Source organism: Canis lupus, chromosome 3, assembly GCF_048164855.1.
Source record: "Canis lupus baileyi chromosome 3, mCanLup2.hap1, whole genome shotgun sequence".
NCBI lineage: Eukaryota > Metazoa > Chordata > Mammalia > Carnivora > Canidae > Canis > Canis lupus.
In genome coordinates this window covers 28,311,830-28,329,036 of record NC_132840.1, presented here as the reverse complement: position 1 = coordinate 28,329,036, position 17,207 = coordinate 28,311,830, and the positions used below count along the sequence as shown (strand labels likewise).

The window sequence follows — 17,207 nt, the reverse complement described above, 5'->3', positions numbered from 1 at the left end:
ATTACAAAGGAAACCAATTGCATTGAAATGGTTATCAAAATCTTAATAAAACACAGATCTGAAACATGATATGACAACATGTATACTCCTTAAATGTTCTTAAATAACAAGATCTAGTGGTGGGTCTGTAACTACCATAAATTTGAAGAAATAATAAACAGAAATGATACTTCCAGTCACAAGATTGGTAATTGGGATGAAAAACATCCGAGATGTACAAGTCACAGGTACAAGCTGTGTTGTTGAGGTTTGTTGCTTATATTCATAGTTAAACAAAATACTGCATTTCAGTTGGAGTTTAGTGAAATAAGGATATATTCTTTTCTCATCCAAGTTCATAAACCCGGTTCTGTCTTTGCTGTGACCCTTGCACTGTCCCAGTGCCACCATCACCACTGTTCCCCTGGACACCCACAGGAACCTCCCATGACCCACCCTTGCCCCTCCCTTGCCTCTGCTCTAGACCTCCTCTAGTTCATTCCCCCACAGCAGTCAGAGTTACCTTCCTAAAATAGCGAAATGCGAATCAAATCATGTTTTTCCCCAGCTTTACACTCTTCAAGTGCTTTCCACTCTTTCGTGGATAGAAATTTAAACAGATGGCTGACACTCCCTGCTCAGCCTGGCTACCCTCCCTCTCCAGTTTCATCTTAGGCCCTCTTCCCTACATTGGTAGAGCATCAGCCATGTATGTGCTTTCAGCTCTGCAGTTGTGCCTTACTCTTCCCATCATAGGACCATGGACCATGCTATTTCTGCCTTTGTTGCATACTGTAATATATTGCTGCATGACCATATTACCACACACTGAGTTCCTTTACACACTCTATGTTTCCTGTCTCACAGTTTTTGTGAGTCCAACATCTAGTCATAGCCTAGCTGGACCCTCTGCTCTAAGGTCTCCTGAGGCTACATTTAGGGTATCGGCCAGGATTCTCATCTGAGGGCTTGATTGTGGAAGGATCTTCTTCCTAGCTAATGGGGTTGTTGGCAGCATTCAGTTTCTGGTGAGCTGTTGGACTATGGGCCTCAGTCTTTTTTGCTGGTTATTAACTAATGATAGCTGTCAGCTCCTCATTACTTGTGCCTTCAAAGCCAGCAAGGGAGAGTCCTAATGCTGCAGTCTTAAAGTGATATAATCACATATGCAATCACCTGCATCCCATCACATGTCTGTGTTCTCGTTTAGAAGCAACTCAGGTCCACCTGTGGGTCCTCTTGCCCACACTTAAGGGGAAGTGATTTATATTAGAGGCCAAGATGGTGGGAGCTGTCTTAAAGCTGGTTAGCTCCCTCCCACCTTACCCTCCACCCCCAGGCATCTACACTTGGATCCTTAAAAGAGGAAACAATTTCCACATGCCTCTCCAGAGGGCCTCACAGACAGAGTGTGCTGTGGTCACTGTGTGCCAAGCCACACATGACCTACAGGAGTGGAGTCTCTTAACAAATTTGCAGTCTCAGAGATGCCTGTGAGGAGTTATCCAAGTGGTAGATGGAAACAGGAGAAAGAAAATCACTTTGTCAGGTTCCTTCTCACTCCTCTTCTGCTTGTTGGCCAGTCATTTACTAAGTCTCCACTCTGTGCCGAGTGTGGAGGTTGTACCGGCCTTAGGTACAGGAGGAGTACGCCAGGAGCATGCAGTTTGCAGCCTGTGTTTCTCAGTTGAATGCTAGTACTTTTGAACTGGAAGGTCTGCCAGTTTTCAAACTTAAAAGATGTCTTTAGGCAGCTGAACCATTTGTTTTTAAGTATAAACTTATGGGGAACCTAAATCTATAAAACAGACAAAAAGTAAGAGATGCTCTAGTTGAAGCTGGGGAGCAGAGCTATACTCTGCCTGCTTGGCCTTCTGGGTTCCTCCAGTGGCGTCTGCCACAGTGAGGCCTGGGCTTCTGGGGTATCAGAAGCAAGGTTAGTGCATGACAGGCCTGAATGGTGGCTGAGGAGACTGAGGCCTAGAGGCGTGGAGACCAAGTTAGTACAAACCAGACCCATTCATTGTCTGGACCAGTGACTGTGATGTGGGGCTGGTGCTGACCCCTTAAAGGGTATTTAGAAATAAATGGGAACACTCTTGGGTGTCATGGTGAGTGTCTGTGTGGGTCTTCTCTGGTTCTGTACAAAATGGTAAAAATGTCTTCATGGAGAAGCTTAAAGAAATCAGTCCCTGCTCTTGCTCCCAGTGCTCTTTCTTTATGTTAGTGGTTATCAGCTTTGGCTGAATGTTAGAATCATCTGGAAAGCTTTTTAAATATACCAGGGCCTGGGTTTTCTCCCCCACCCCTTAAATTGAGGTCTCTGGGGTGAGCCCCAGGCTTCAGATTTTTAAAAGCTCCCTGGGAGATTCTAAGTGCAACCAGGATTGAGAATCACCACCCTCAACTCTACTGTTGACTGCTTTCAGAAGAAGCCATCATTGTAATTAAGCAGACTGTGGTTAAAAGTAAGCAAAAGGAAATCTGGAGGGGAACATTTGTAATAGTCAAGTGGGCTTTATGAAATGTACAATTACATTATCAGAACACAGATCGCTGGAACCAGCTGACACTTCCGAATTTGGACTAAGATTCAAGCTGTGAATAACATTCAGAGTCTGGTGTCTGTTTGGGCAGAGGTTATTTTTTTCTGTTTTTCATGTTGCCTTCTTTATCCCTTTTTATTTTCTGAATATTTTAGCCTAATTCACTGAAGCACCTGTTCCTAACAAATTATTCTTTCTTTTTTTTCTCCTGTAGCCCATCTCCATCACTTAGCTACTGTTCTCTGTCCATACTCTAAGGCTCTTCAGTATTTGTTCCATTTCCTGTCTAATCCCAAGACACTGTGACAGTGAGCATTCCTGGTAAAGTGTCCATTCAGTTTGGAAAGACCCCATATTTTACAAGATGATCAGTTTCTGAGAAACTTCAGTTATTAGAAAACTGATGTTGTTGACCTACTGAGGGAAGGATCTGCTGGAAAAAAAGACCAAAAGGTTATGTGAGGAGTTCTCAGAGTAGCTGTTGGCTACCCATGGTCTCTCATAATTGTTCCATTGAGAGCTGTCTTATTGAGAGTAATCATAGCCATCCTCATTGTACATTTACAAATTTCCTTCACTGCACTACTCCTGACAGTGACATAAGCTCACGATGACAACAGATTTAGTATGGTTTTAAAAATACTTCACAAATGTGTAATGAAGATTAATCTCACTTTGCTTTCACCAAAATAGTTGTTTTCCTTTAAACCCACTGATTAATTTTCAGTTTTTTTACTATTTGATTTTTTTTTTGAATTATTTATCTGTACCATTAAATTCTCTGCTTGTGCTTCTCTGTGAACTGATGCTGGTGTTAATGGTTTAGCCCTGTATCTTTTCTCTCTTTCATGAGTTTGCATTGGAAACACAATTTAGTATTCAGTCAGGCTGACTTCATTGGTTCTTGACTTCTTTAATTTTTGAAATGTGGGCTGGAAATGTTATGTGTATGTGAGTAAATGTTACACGTTTGTTACATGTATGTATGCATATTCTGTGCATGTGGGTAATGTTGTATATATATGGGTGTGTCCTATGTATTATGGACAAATGTTATATGTACATGCATGTTCCATGCATGTAGGTAAATGTTTTATGTACATCATCTTCTATTTGTGTGGATATTATATGTATCTGTATGTGTTCTGTGTATGTAGGTAAATGTTATTTATGTGTATATACTATATGTAGATAAATATTATATGTGTGATGTACACTGTGTGTGTTCTCTGTATGTGGGTGGGGATTAGGTGTAGTTTGAAGAGCACTCTTAGGAATTGTTCAGTATGGGCAGCCCCGGTGGCCCAGCGGTTTAGTGCCGCCTTCGGCCCGGAGCAGAATCCTGGAGACCCAGGATCGGATCCCACATCGGGCTCCCTGCATGGAGCCTGCTTCTCTCTCTGCCTCTCTCTCCCTCTCCCTCTCTCTCTCTATGCCTCTTATGAATAAATAAAATAAAGTCTTAAAAAAAAAAGTTGTTTAGTGTACAGTGCTAAGGTTATAAGAACCTGTTGGATCTGGCAGCCTCCTCTTCTGTTCAGTGCACCTCCCACACTGTTGGCCTCCAGGATAATCCTACTTACTTTAAAAACATTATTTAACTTATTACATTTTATTTATTTTTGTTTATTTAATTTATTATTTTTAGAGAGAGAGAAAGTATGCATGCAACAGGGAGGGACAGAGGAGACAGGAGAGAGAGAGAATCTTAAACAGCAATGCCCAGCACAGAGCCTTATGTGGGGCTTGATCTCAGGATCCTGAGATCATGACCTGAGCCAAAATCAAGAGTTGGATATTTAATCAACTGAGCCACCCAGGTGCCTTGCTTTTTCAGATGGTTTGGAGGATTCCATGAGTTAACAGATACAATCCTTAATATAAAACATTACAAAACATTAGTTCATTTGCCCATATTTATATTAAATAAATGCTTAAGTAAAACACATAAGCACTAACTTTGTGTAAAATAAAAGGCTGTTATGTTGGATTACACTGGAAGAACTTCTGTTTATCAAGAGGCACCATTAAGTGAATGAAAAGACAGATCAGAGAGTAGGATTGGCCAGCAGAGGTCTATAATCAGGTGGTTTTGAGAAGTCCTGTAAGTCACTAAGGCAAACCCAATAGAAAATGGGCCAGAGACTTGAACAGGCATTTCACAGATGGTCAGTATATATAAGTCCTCATCAGTCATCAGGGAATGTAAACTAAAACCACAGCACCATGCCGTTAACACACCCAAGTGACTTAAAAGGACAGCCGTCAGATGCTGGCAGGGAACCAAGCAGTGGGAGCTCATACACTGCTCAAGGGCGTCCACGTTAGTGCTGGACAACTAGAATTACCTATCAGAGTAGAAGACCTACACACCACAGCATTTCCACTGCTCATGTATATTCCCAACAGAAACATGTGCATATGTATACCAAAGATATGTATAAGAACATTCTCGGGAGTGTGATTCAAATTCTTCAAAACCAGAAATAGCCCAGATGCTTACCAACAACAGAATGGAAAAATTAATTGTGTTTTATTCATATAATGTAAAATTGTGCAGCAATGAAAATGAATGAACTTATGCTATATTCAGGAAACGAATAACTCACAAACATACTGTGGTGTGAAAGAAACCAGACTCACAAATTTATGTGTTGTGTGGTTCTGGATACAAGTTCAAAACAGGTCAGAAGCAGGAAAATTAACCACAGGTTGGATGTCAAGAGTAGGTACCTTTGGAGTGTAGGGGAGGGTCTGTTAGCAGGGCTTCTGGGATGCCTGTCATGTTCTAGTTTTTGATTGTGGGTATGATACCTGTATGTGGACACATACAAATATACTTGTGATTTGTGCTTTTTTCTGTTTGTAAATAATATTTCAATAGAAAGCTTGTTAAAATGGTATATAGTGTAAAATAGATTATTGATGAGAAATGGGTAAAATAGAGCTACATGTAATGACATGGAAGAGTCTTGAAATGCAGTATTTGATTCTGTTTTTGTAAAGTTTAAAAGAGCTCAATGCTCAGCTATCATCAGGAAAAACATAGCTAGTGGGTATCAGGGCGGCAGAACCACTATGAGTGTTATGGAATAAGGGTTTTATTTATTATAAGAATAGCCTATGCAACTGCGAGAGAAGCTGGGCAATGGATGCTGGGAAAGTCCAGCTTCACCAAACTGATTGAGGTAGAAACGGCTATAGCGATGTTTGCACAACCTTGTGAATATCCTAAGATAATCTTTATTGTATGTAAATGATATCTCTGTAAAGCTGATATTTAAACAAAGAGTATCATAGGTTGAGAACTCTAAAGAGAGGCAAGGAAATAATGAGTTCAAAAATCAGGATATTGGTTACCTTCCAAAGGTGGTATGTTAGAAGCTCTATGGGAGGGGCCCCCACAGTGTTTGCCCTGTGGCTGCACAGTCTTCTGTAGATGGCATGAGGCAGCCTACACACACAGTAGCTGTGAATTCACAGCCTCATGTGGTAGGTGGTGTGTCAGTAACTTTATCAAGTTACGGGGGCACAGTGTGCTCTAGTCTGAGATTTCTAGCTTTTTAATGATTAAAAGATGTTAACATGGGTGTTTTCAGTGTTCCATCTTGGGATCTGGAAGTTTCAGGGTAGTAGTTGCTGCTTTTCTGTCTGTGTCTGTGTTTACTGTGAGGCAGCAGGGGCTGTGACCAGGACTTGTGGGTAATGAGGTCTCCAAGAGCTCCTGACACATTTGTGAGTAGTTTTGAAAATAGGTTAATAGGCTATTTCTATCACTTTTTACAGTATATATTTGATTTTAAAATTTCAACTAAGATTTCTATATACTTAAGATTTCTTTATAAGATTCATTAAAGCAGTCATAACAAATCTGTTTTGATAATCTGAGAAATCAAAACATTTTCATCATTTAAAACTTAGTGGAAAATGCCCTTATCCACTCTTCATTTACATGGAGCCACTTTTTATTTGAATGTTTGCTGTGGCTCTTTTTATCCTCTTTGTAATGAGGAAGCAGTTGTCCAAATGAAGAAAGTTATGCAGCTTTCCTGCCTGGGGCGGTACTTGTACCGTAGTTAGGAAATGGGTGCGAAGGTTTTTACAGAAGTTCAAAAACAGAATATCTTGTACGTTTTGTGTGCAAAGGCTAGAAAAATTTTTGCTGTCGTTGTGGAGACTTTTAGCTTTCTGTTCTTTTGGTATAGAACATAAGTAGCAAGGTACTTGAATGAGACAGTTTAACTCCTTAACAGGAGCCTCCAAACCATCATTTCTATATGGGTTAAATTTATAATATAGAGCTTCATTACAGTTACTTCTAGTACCTCTGGACTATTTGCAAAAGTCCAGAGATTCATTTGTTACATAATGAGATTCGTAGGGTTTTATTTTGAGTCAAATGTCACTCTGGTTTTCCAGTAAGAAATACATTTTGGGGCACCTGGTTGGTTCAGGCGGGGGAGCATGCAACTCTTGATCTCAGGGTAGGAGTTCAAGCCCCATGTTGGATATAGAGATTACTCTAAAAAATATTTTAAAAAGAGATGCATTTTTTAAAAAAGGTTTTATTTATTTGAGAGAGAAAGGGAGAGAGCATGAGTTGGGGAGAGGGGTGGAGGAGAGTGAGCAGGTAGCCAGACGTGGGTCTCAATCCCAGGACGCTGAGATCATGACTTGAGTTGAAGTCAGACACTTAAAAGACTAAGCCACCCAGGTGCCCAAGGAACACATTTTTGATAATTTGTAAAGCCAGTTAATTAAGCATTTTGTTTGTTAATATGTTTATCCAGTAATCATTTTGAGCACCTACTGTGGACCCTAAGCCCTGTGCTAAAGCCTAGCCATTCAGAAGGAAGAAAGAGGTGATCACAGTCATGTCAGAAGACATACATAAAAAAGTAATTACAATATGGTACAATAAAGGATATAATGAAATTATGAAGTGTGTATGTACAAGATAAATTTGAGACATATAAATGGTGGCTGTTGTATAAGAAATGACACTCAAGCTGTATTTTGAAGATGATTAGGAATTCGTTAGGCAAAGAGAATCAGCAAGAAAACTTTCCAGGAAGAAGAAACTACTTGTGTTAAGGAGTGGAAGAAGGAATTACTTCCTTGGGTAATCAAGAATGCCTGGCTTAAAGTTTAAGAAGACAGGTGGATAAATTAAACTTAGGTAGCAGCCAGCTCACAGAAAGCTTTATATGCCACACTGGTTTTATATTTTTATCTCATAAGTAATAGGGATCAACTGAAAGATTTTAATCAGAAAAAGTAAAATGATCATATTTTCATTTTATACAGTCATTCTGTGGGCAATTTAGAGAATGGTTTGGAGGGAAGCTGGAAATCTGGGGAGGAATCTATAACAGATAATTAGAACCTGTTTCTAGGCAATGGCAGTAGAGAAGGATCTGACCTGCGTGAGAGCTTAGAATCTTCAGGATTTACCATGGCCTCCCTCTAAGATGTAATGGTGAAGGAGAAGAGAAATACTGAGACTCTGGCTTGAATAATGATGATACTATAGGTAATAATAGAATATAGAAAGAAGAGCAAGTTTCAAGACCTTGAATTTAAGATTTATATAGTTGAGTTTAAAACATCTGTGGAATACTTAGGGATTCTAGAAGGCAATTGGATATAGATCTAGGTCTCAGGAGAGAGCTTGAGGAAACTGATCTTACAGGTGGTATTTTCCAACGAGAGAAGGGAGAATGAGAAAAGAGGGAGGTTAGAGAAAAGGACTGTTTTCCCCATCCTCTCTGGAAAGTAAGAGAGGATGAGGAGAATAGGAAGGAAATTGAGCTTATTATGAGAGAGACTCAGAAGGAATAGTTGGAGAGGAAGAAAACTGGGGGGATCACAGAAACCAAGCGAGAACAGAGTAGTAAGGAGAATGGGCAAGAGGGATCAGCAGTGCCAATTGCAAAGAGAAATTCTATAAATATTAAGAAAATATTTTTCAATTTTTTGTGTGATTAAGGTATAATTTAGAGGAAAAAATGAAGGGTTACTTGTTTAAAAGGATTTGGGACAATTGGCTTACCAATTGAAAAAATATAAGGTAGGTCTATATGTCATACTTTATATAAAATAAATCCAAAAATTAAATATAAAAAGGAGAAATAATAAAAATACTAGAAGAAAATATGGGCTTATATTTATAAAGTGATCAGTTTTCTAATGGCACCAAAATTAGATAGGAAAGGCTATAATTTGAACTGCATATAAATTCACCATTTCTATGTACTAAATATACTATAAAATTGAAATGTAAATGGCAAACTGGGAGAAATATTTGTCACATTTTTGACAATGGTTTAATATCCTTAATATATAGAAGATCTATTAATAAAATGAGTAACTGGAGATTTCTGGCTAAGCAGTTACTCATTAAAATGGATTTATCTCTACTTCCTTCCAAAATTTTGATAAAATGATAGAAGAGAATTACAAGAGTTCTATATCTACAAAGATAGAAAATATGGGAGTGGGGAAAATTTTTGTTAATGGTTGACTAAGTGGTTGGACCCTCTTTCTTGCAAGTAGAAAAGCTGGACATAATTTAAACCAAAATTTATGTTGACAGTAATGGGGAGCTAGAAGATGGTGAAGATTTGTAGGGCCAAAATCTGTGGGAGGAGGGAAGGTCATAGATATGAGATCAGATTTGAATCTGCTTCTGTCCTACAGGAATCTGCTAATTTAAGAAGAGGCAGGCAAGCAAGAAGCTGGAAAGCTGAATAGAGATCTTGATGGATTCAAGGGATTGGAGGGTGGAGGGACAAAAATTATACTTTGTTATAGATCAAGGAAGAGGGACCCTGGAAAACTTCTTAGGCTTTGAGCAGAAGCCTCAAAGGCCTGTATCCTAGCAATAGTAGTCTCTCAGAAGTGCTTAAGTCCAACTTTAGATCCTCTCATTTTTTATTGGATCAAGGTGATCTTGACAGAAATAAATGTAAATCCTTTCTGGAAGAAGATAACATTACCCAGAGCCTCAAATGATATCAGCATTTACTTACAATGATTGTATGTATGTATATGATATGTACAGTGATTCTCATCACTCATTCAACAGATGAGAATTTAAGACAGTTTGACTGAAACCAAGAAAAACAACAGACTGTGGAAGTGGATAGATTCACAGGGATCCAGAGAATGAAGTTTTAGAAAATGTGATATGTATAAAGAAATAAAAGACAAGATTAAGAATTAGGGAACTGGAACTTTTGAAAAAGAAAAGGAACCAAATGTAAATTCTAGATTGAAGGATTATAACTGAATTGAAATTAAGATCTTAATCCAGGGTCTTAACAGTAGATAATAGTAGCAATAATTAGAAAATATTCAGAATGATGAGAAATGTGGAGAAAAATATATGGGAAATACATAAAAGAATGTATGTATGATGTGAGATTCATTGTTTAATGAGTGTGTAAGCAAAATCCTAGTAGGAGAGGAAGGAGGAATGGTGCAGAAACAGTATTTGGAGAGATAATGACTTAGAATTGCCTATGACAGACAAAAGCATCAAATCACAGATTCAAGCAATACTATAGACCCTAAGCTAGATACATAAATTCAAATAAAGTCTCACTGAACATAACGATTGCTTAAAACCAAACATAACAAGAAAATCTTTAAAGTAGCCAGAGAAAAATTATGTATTACATTCAAAAGAGCAATAGGGGTGCCTGGGTGGCTCAGTCATTTAAGCATCTGACTCTTGATTGAGGCTCAGGTCATGATCTCAGGGTCATAAAATCAAGCCTCACATTGGGCTCCACATTGGGCATAGAGCCTGCTTAAGATTCTTTCTTCCTCTTCCTCTGGACCCCCTTCCTGCTGCCCTGTCCACCTTGTCCCAGCTTTTATTTGTGTGCGCGCTCTCTTTTTTTTTAAAGGGATGGTATCACCTAGGTGGCTTAATTGGTTAAGCGTCTGCCTTTGGCTCAGGTCAGATTCCAGGGTTCTGGTATTGAGCCCCACCCACATCAGGCTCCCTGCTCAGCAGGAAGTCTGTTCCTCCCCTTTCCTGTGCCCCTTCCCTTGCTCATGCTTTCTCTTTCTCTGTCTCTCTCTCAAATAAATAAATACATAAAATCTTAAAAAAGTAGAGCAGTATGACTGACCGCTAATTTTTCAACAAGAAGCAGAAGTCCAAAGACAATTGGATGATATTTTTAAAATGTAAACAAGGAATTAAACTGACAGTCTAGAATTCTATACCCAGCAAAAAACCTTTCAAAAATAAAGACAAAATACCACCTTTTTAGATCAACAAAAAATGGAAAGAAGTAATCTCACCAGACCTGCACTGAAGGGAGTAATATTAGAGATTCTTTTTTAGGCAGAAGGGAAATAATCCTGCACCTTTAAGGTACAGGAAAAGTGAAGAACAAAGCAAGGGTGAATGCAAATGAAGAATATTGATGTATAGGAAAACAATAGTGTCTTGTATGGATTAAAATATACATAAGAATTAAATGTATATTAAAATAGCATTTAAGGTCTGGGGACGTAAACAGAGTTAGCATCCTGTGGTCTTTGCATTGTCCAGGAATTGGTAAAAATAGTAATATACTTAAGACTGATAAATCAGGTTGCATGTTGTAATCTCTAGATATTCATTAAAAGAATAGTAAAAGAATATATACCTACAAACTAATAAAAAGGAAATACAGAGAAGAAGGACTTGTCATCAAGTAAAATTTGGTTAATCCAAAAGGAGGCAGGAAGACAGAAGAAGGAACAGAGAACATTTGGGAAAAGTAGGAAGCAAGCAGATGATAGATTTTAACCATGATATTAGTATTTATATGAAATAAAAATGGACTACATTTTTTCATTTAAAATACAAAGATTAAAAAAAAATAAAATAAAATACAAAGATTGACAGATTAGTTTATAAAACAAAGTGAATTATAACTTCATGCTGCTTACAAGGATGTGGATAAGTATAAAGTGAAATGGTAGAAGAGGATATATCATTCAAACACTAACCAAAAGGAAACTTACGTTCCTATATTAATAGAACAGAACTTAGGGCAGAGAAGCATTACCAGGAATAAAGAGAGACATTCATAATGATAAAAATAGTCAACTCAACAGTTCTATATCTGTATGTACCTAAAAACATAGTCTCAAAATACACAAGTCAAAAATTGACAAAACTAATAAACAATAGACAAATCCACAATCATAGTGGGAAATTTTAATATACTTCATTAACTAATAAAAATCAGAATATAAAAGATGTCAGTTACACAATTAACAAACTCGAGATCTTACTGCGTTTACCAGTTGGACAGAGAACTAGTAAACTGAAATAAACATAAGAATGAAATATAGGGGACACCTGGGTGGCTCAGCAGTTGAGCATCTACCTTTGGCCATGGTGTGATCCTGGGGTGCCGGGATCGAGTCCCACATTGGGCTCCTTGCATGGAGCCTGCTTCTCCCTCTGCCTGTGTCTCTGCACCTCTCTCTGTCTCTCATGAGTAAATAAATAAATAATTTAAAAAGATTAAAAAATGAAATATAGAATAAAATGAAATATGAAATAGAGCACTGTATCCAGTATCTATAGACTGAATGTTTTTTTCATATGAACATGGAACGTTTATCAAAATTGCTGATCTCCAAAGTAATTCTTGACAAATTTCAAAAGGTTGAAATCAGACTTAGAAAGATAGGCTTAACTATTTGAAAAACCACTGTAAATCACTAAGCTGGTAAGGTAAAACAGAAAAGTAATATGATGTCAATAGATACAAAAATTACCATTTAAAATGGATTATGGATAATAATCCCATAACACATTATGACTAAATAGTAACAGTCCTTAATTTGATAGATTACTTAGGAAAGTCCTTTAGCAAACATCGTATTTAATGGTGAAATGCTGAAAAACTTCCTTCTGAGACAGGGGAAGAAATAAGTTGTTTTCACGGTTACCATTTCTCATCATTATTTTACTAGAAGTTCTACTTAGTTTAACAAGATGAGAAAAACAAAAAGTACAAGAATCAGAAAGTATAGAATAAAACCGATTTTGTAGATGACCTGATTGTGTATGAAGAAAATAAAAAATTTTCCTTATAAGATAATCATGATTAATAACAAGATTGCAAGATGTAAGATAACGTAGGATGCAATTGCAATTTTATATGCCAACAACTAACAGAAAATGTAATAAATATCATTTACAATAACATAATCAGATTTTTCAGAATTAATCTAAAGAAATATAAGGCATTTATACAGAAGATGATAAATGTTATTGAAAAACTTAAAGATCTAAATAGATATACCATGTTCATGGATTAGAAGACTCAATATTGTAAGACATTGATTCTTCTCAAATATAATGTCAGTGAAAATGCCAGCATAGTCTTTTCTTTTCTGTGGAACTTGACAAACTTATTAAAGTGTACAAGGAAATGTAAACAGCAAGCAATAGCCAGAATAATTTCGAAGAACAACAAACTGAGCAGGCTTACTGTATTGGATAGCAAGACTTATCAAGCTGTAGTAATGAAGAATGCTATTTAGATAAGTAGACCAATGACCATACTAGTTCAGACACAGACCCACTCTGATTTGGACACTTGATTTATTGCACAAGAGGCACTGCTGAATAGTAGAGAAAGGACAGTCCTTTCAATGAATGGTGTTTGGTTAATTAGATACTCATGTGGGAAATAAGTCACTCCTTACCTTACAAACATAGAATTAATTCCAAATCTGTACCAGGCTAGATCTAATCAGGAAAGAGGAGCCAAACAGTAAATTGAAAGAAAAAATTTAGTATGAAGAATTGTAACTGTAACAGGGAATTGAAGTAATGAGAGATTAGCCGATAAGAAATAACTCTAGATAAGAGTAGCAGTTATGCAGAGTAGCTGCTACCTCTAGGGTTAAGAGAGAGCCAGCCCCCAAGGACAAGGTCCCCTACCCCCAGGACTGAGACCTTGTGGCTTACGGCAAGGCTGAAACATGGTTGTTGGTGTCGTGCTGGTGGAGCTTGGTAGAGCTTGATGGAAACCTACCTTCTGGAACTTGACAGAAGTTGCTCCTTAGTGCATTATAGGAAAGCTTTTTGTGGGGGAACTTACTAGAGATACCCTGCTCTCAAACTCACCAAGGTGGTGATTCTGGGGGAAGCTGCTGGCTGCCAGGCAATGCTGGCCTCTTGTGTGCTAGTCTCTGGAGACCAGAGAAGCTGCTGCACTCACTACAGGAGCTCGGTGGGTGCTAGGTGAGCTGCAGGAGATAGATGCTAGAGAAGCGACGTGTGGAAGGAGCTGGACGCTTAAATGAAAGCATTCAGAAGGCTTTATAGATCAAGATGCCAAGATGGTGCCAGTGGTTTTTTTTTTTTTTTAACTTAGCAGATAAGATTATGTCTCCCCTTGTTTGTATTCATTCAGCATTTATTTAATACATGTTGTTAAACACTCTGTGCCAGACAGAAATTTGTTTGTTACAGATACTTGAGTGAACAAAATAGACACTGAACTTACTTTTGCAGAGTTTATAGTCTAGTTGGATAACCAGCCATTCTGTCAGTGAAGCTCCTTCATCAGGCACTGCTCTAGTCCCTGGGGATAGATATATATAGATCTATATCTGTATCGGTGATCAGGACACCCTTTGCCTTCTACTTACAGCCTGTAAGTAGATAGTCATAAGAATGGGGATGTATTTACAGAGTTGAAAGGGTAATGAAGGAGAAACACAGGCTGCTATAAGAGGGGAGGGTCTAGGGTCTAATTTAGATTGGAAGTCAGGGAAAGGCTTTCTTAAAAGCGATATTTTCATGACGAAGAGACAGGATGAGAAGGAGTTAGCTTGATGAGATTAGTGATCAGAGAGGAGGTTCTAGACAGGGAAGAGGAGCTTTGGCACATCTGAAGCAGAAGTGGGAGAAGCAGCAGGGTGTGGCTGGGGCTAGGATGAGATAGAGCATGGCAGGAGAATTGCAAGCTACAGCAGTTCTCAACTTGAAAGAAGCTTGGCTATAAAGTGGAGGGCTGGGATGCGGTATAAAGTAGGCAGCATTGTGTTTCGTTTTATAGGTGGGGAATGCAAGTGACTTCTCTTGGTAGGGAAAGACCATAGAGAGGAGAAGGCAGTTACTAGCCCAACAAATATTTGAGTGGCTTATTATGCTAGGCAGTATTCTACACTGTTGGAATATATAAAACAAAAAAAGAACTCTGTCTTCAAGGAGCTTACATTTCAAAGGAGGAGACTGAATATAAACAAAATAAGGTGCTAAATGTATTGTAAAAGGAAAAAAAACCAGAACCTGTTAACAGGAAGATACAAGAGCTGAGGTAGGGCAGGCAGTGGGATGTAGTTTTTTAAGTGATGAGATGGATTTGATGTCACTAGAATGCGAGATAACCAGGGCAGAGGTTTTTTTTTTGTTTTATTCAGTGCTGTATCCCAGAGGCTGGAGAGGTGCCTGGCACACAGTACATGCTCAGTAAATGTTGTATGAATGATGCAGGTTCCCAGGGATGGGAAGTAATGAGTTGTGGGAAAACTCAGTTCACCTGTGTCTCCCTGATGCTCACACCACTACCATACTCAGAGCATTTCTGACACCAGATGTGTGTGTGGGCGTTTCCCCACCAAGCTGTTCTCTCCAGGACCAGCTAGGTGTCCTACAGTTTAATTCAGTTCTGACACTGTGTACCTGGCGATTACATCAAATATCACAGGTAGAGTTCTGTCTCACAAGACGGCCCCCACCCCACTTCAGATGCCAATGGCAAGTCCAGGTTCTTACCTCTGCTTCTGATGAGGTATAAATCTGAGGTTCCTACAGCCCCCTCCTCCGGTTCGTTTAATTGGCTAGAGCGGCTCACAAAACTCAGGAAAACACTTAGGTTTACTAGTTTATTAAAGGATATGAAAAAGGATACAGGTGAACAGCCAGATTGGAGATACATAGGGCAAGAGTTAGGAGGTCCCGAGTATAAGAGTCTGTGTCCTTGAGGGGGTGGGGTATAGCACCTTTCCTGTACAGATGTGTTTGCCATTCCACATGCTCTCTGAACCCCATATTGTTGGGGTTTTATGGAGGCTTCCTCATGATTGGTTGTTAAGTGGGTTGGGGCTGAAAGACCCAAGCTTCTAATCATAGCTTGTTTTTTCTGGTGACTAGCCACTTTTCAGGAGCCCAATGAAGTTGCCTCATGAGAACAAAAGGTGCCCTTATTATTTAGGGATACATAAGGTTTAGGAGCCCTGTGTCAGGGTTAGGGTGGAATACCAAATATTGAAAGAAAGATAATCTTATCACTTAGGAAAATTGTGAAGGTTTTGGGAGCTTTGTGCCATGCATGGGGCCAGAGACTAATGTATCTATTATCTCCACCTGAGGGACCAAAACAAGATTAGTCTTGGATGAAGATCTGTTCTAGGGAGGGTTTGCATATTGTAGGGATACTATTACTGGTATCCCCAATTCAGATTATGGTAATCACCCCTTAACTGTGGTTCGCTTTTTGTAGTATCACTTAACACACAGTCACCTGCGGTCTGGAAGAAGATGATCCTCCTCCTGACATATTGTCAGAAGTGTCAGAAGGTCAGAAACACTGTCACAGTGCCTGTGTCATTGACCTCACTTTATGTCCTCATGTAGGCATTTTATCATTTCACATCATCGCAAGAAGAGGGGTGAATGCAGAACAATGAGATGTTTTGAGAGAAAGGCCAAATTTACATTACTTTTATTACATTTTATTGTTATAATTGTTCTATTCTTAAATTATTGTTAATCTCCTAATTTATAAATTTAGCTTTATCACAGGTATGTATGTATAGGAAAAAACACACCATATATAGAGTTTGGTACTAGCTGTGGTTTCAGGCATCCACTGGGGGTCGTGGAACCTATTCCTTGCAGATGATGGGGGACTATTGTAAATTATATTTGCTTTTAAAGGACTTAACTGTTCAATTATATTTTGAATTCTTGGTTTCATGGCATTAGTTTTGTCCACTGTATGTTTCTCAATTTTATTAATTATAATTTACAGATCTACTTATCCTCTGGGGTATTATGCAATTGAAAGGTGACTGCTTCTAGTAATTTTAAAATCAAATTGGTATTATATATTGATTTATATATTGAAATTCTTTTACCACCTGTCTTGCTGTATTATACTGCCTTAAGATGGTGGTGCTGGTGAGGGGGATGTGCATATGTGGGGTGGTTGCTTTATACCAATTAAACCGTTTAGTTAGAGTTCAACAGTTTAGCAGTAGTTATATATTGAGTTTAAAGTTATACTCCTTGCAGTTATTCTTCTGATCCATTAATTGGACTGACCCTTCAGTGAGTTTTCATGTAGCCTTTGCTGAGTTGAGCCTCATGATGATCTTTTTGTTTGCTTGAAATCATACAGACAGAACATAATTCCTTCTAATTTAGGTGTGCATGAAGATTGCCCTTTATTTGTCAAGTCTTATGCTGTTTGAGGATTCCAGTGCCATATGTAACATCATAGCTCAAGAATATAGAACTTCTGACTAATAAGTACAGGGCATTCATTTGTTGAAAAGAATTTAATACAGATGTTTTAAGACCAGTCATAGCTGGAAGCTGGCTTATATATGATGGATTTCATCTGTGAATGAGGAATGGGGAGCGCA

At 38.4% G+C, this 17,207-nt stretch overlaps 1 protein-coding gene across 22 annotated transcripts in view; it reads left to right on the top strand.

Annotated features, from left to right (window-relative positions):
• CAMTA1 (calmodulin binding transcription activator 1) overlaps window positions 1-17,207 on the top strand; it is an 848,042-nt gene that overhangs the window by 50,905 nt on the left and 779,930 nt on the right. The gene's annotated exons all lie outside the window — the stretch shown is intronic.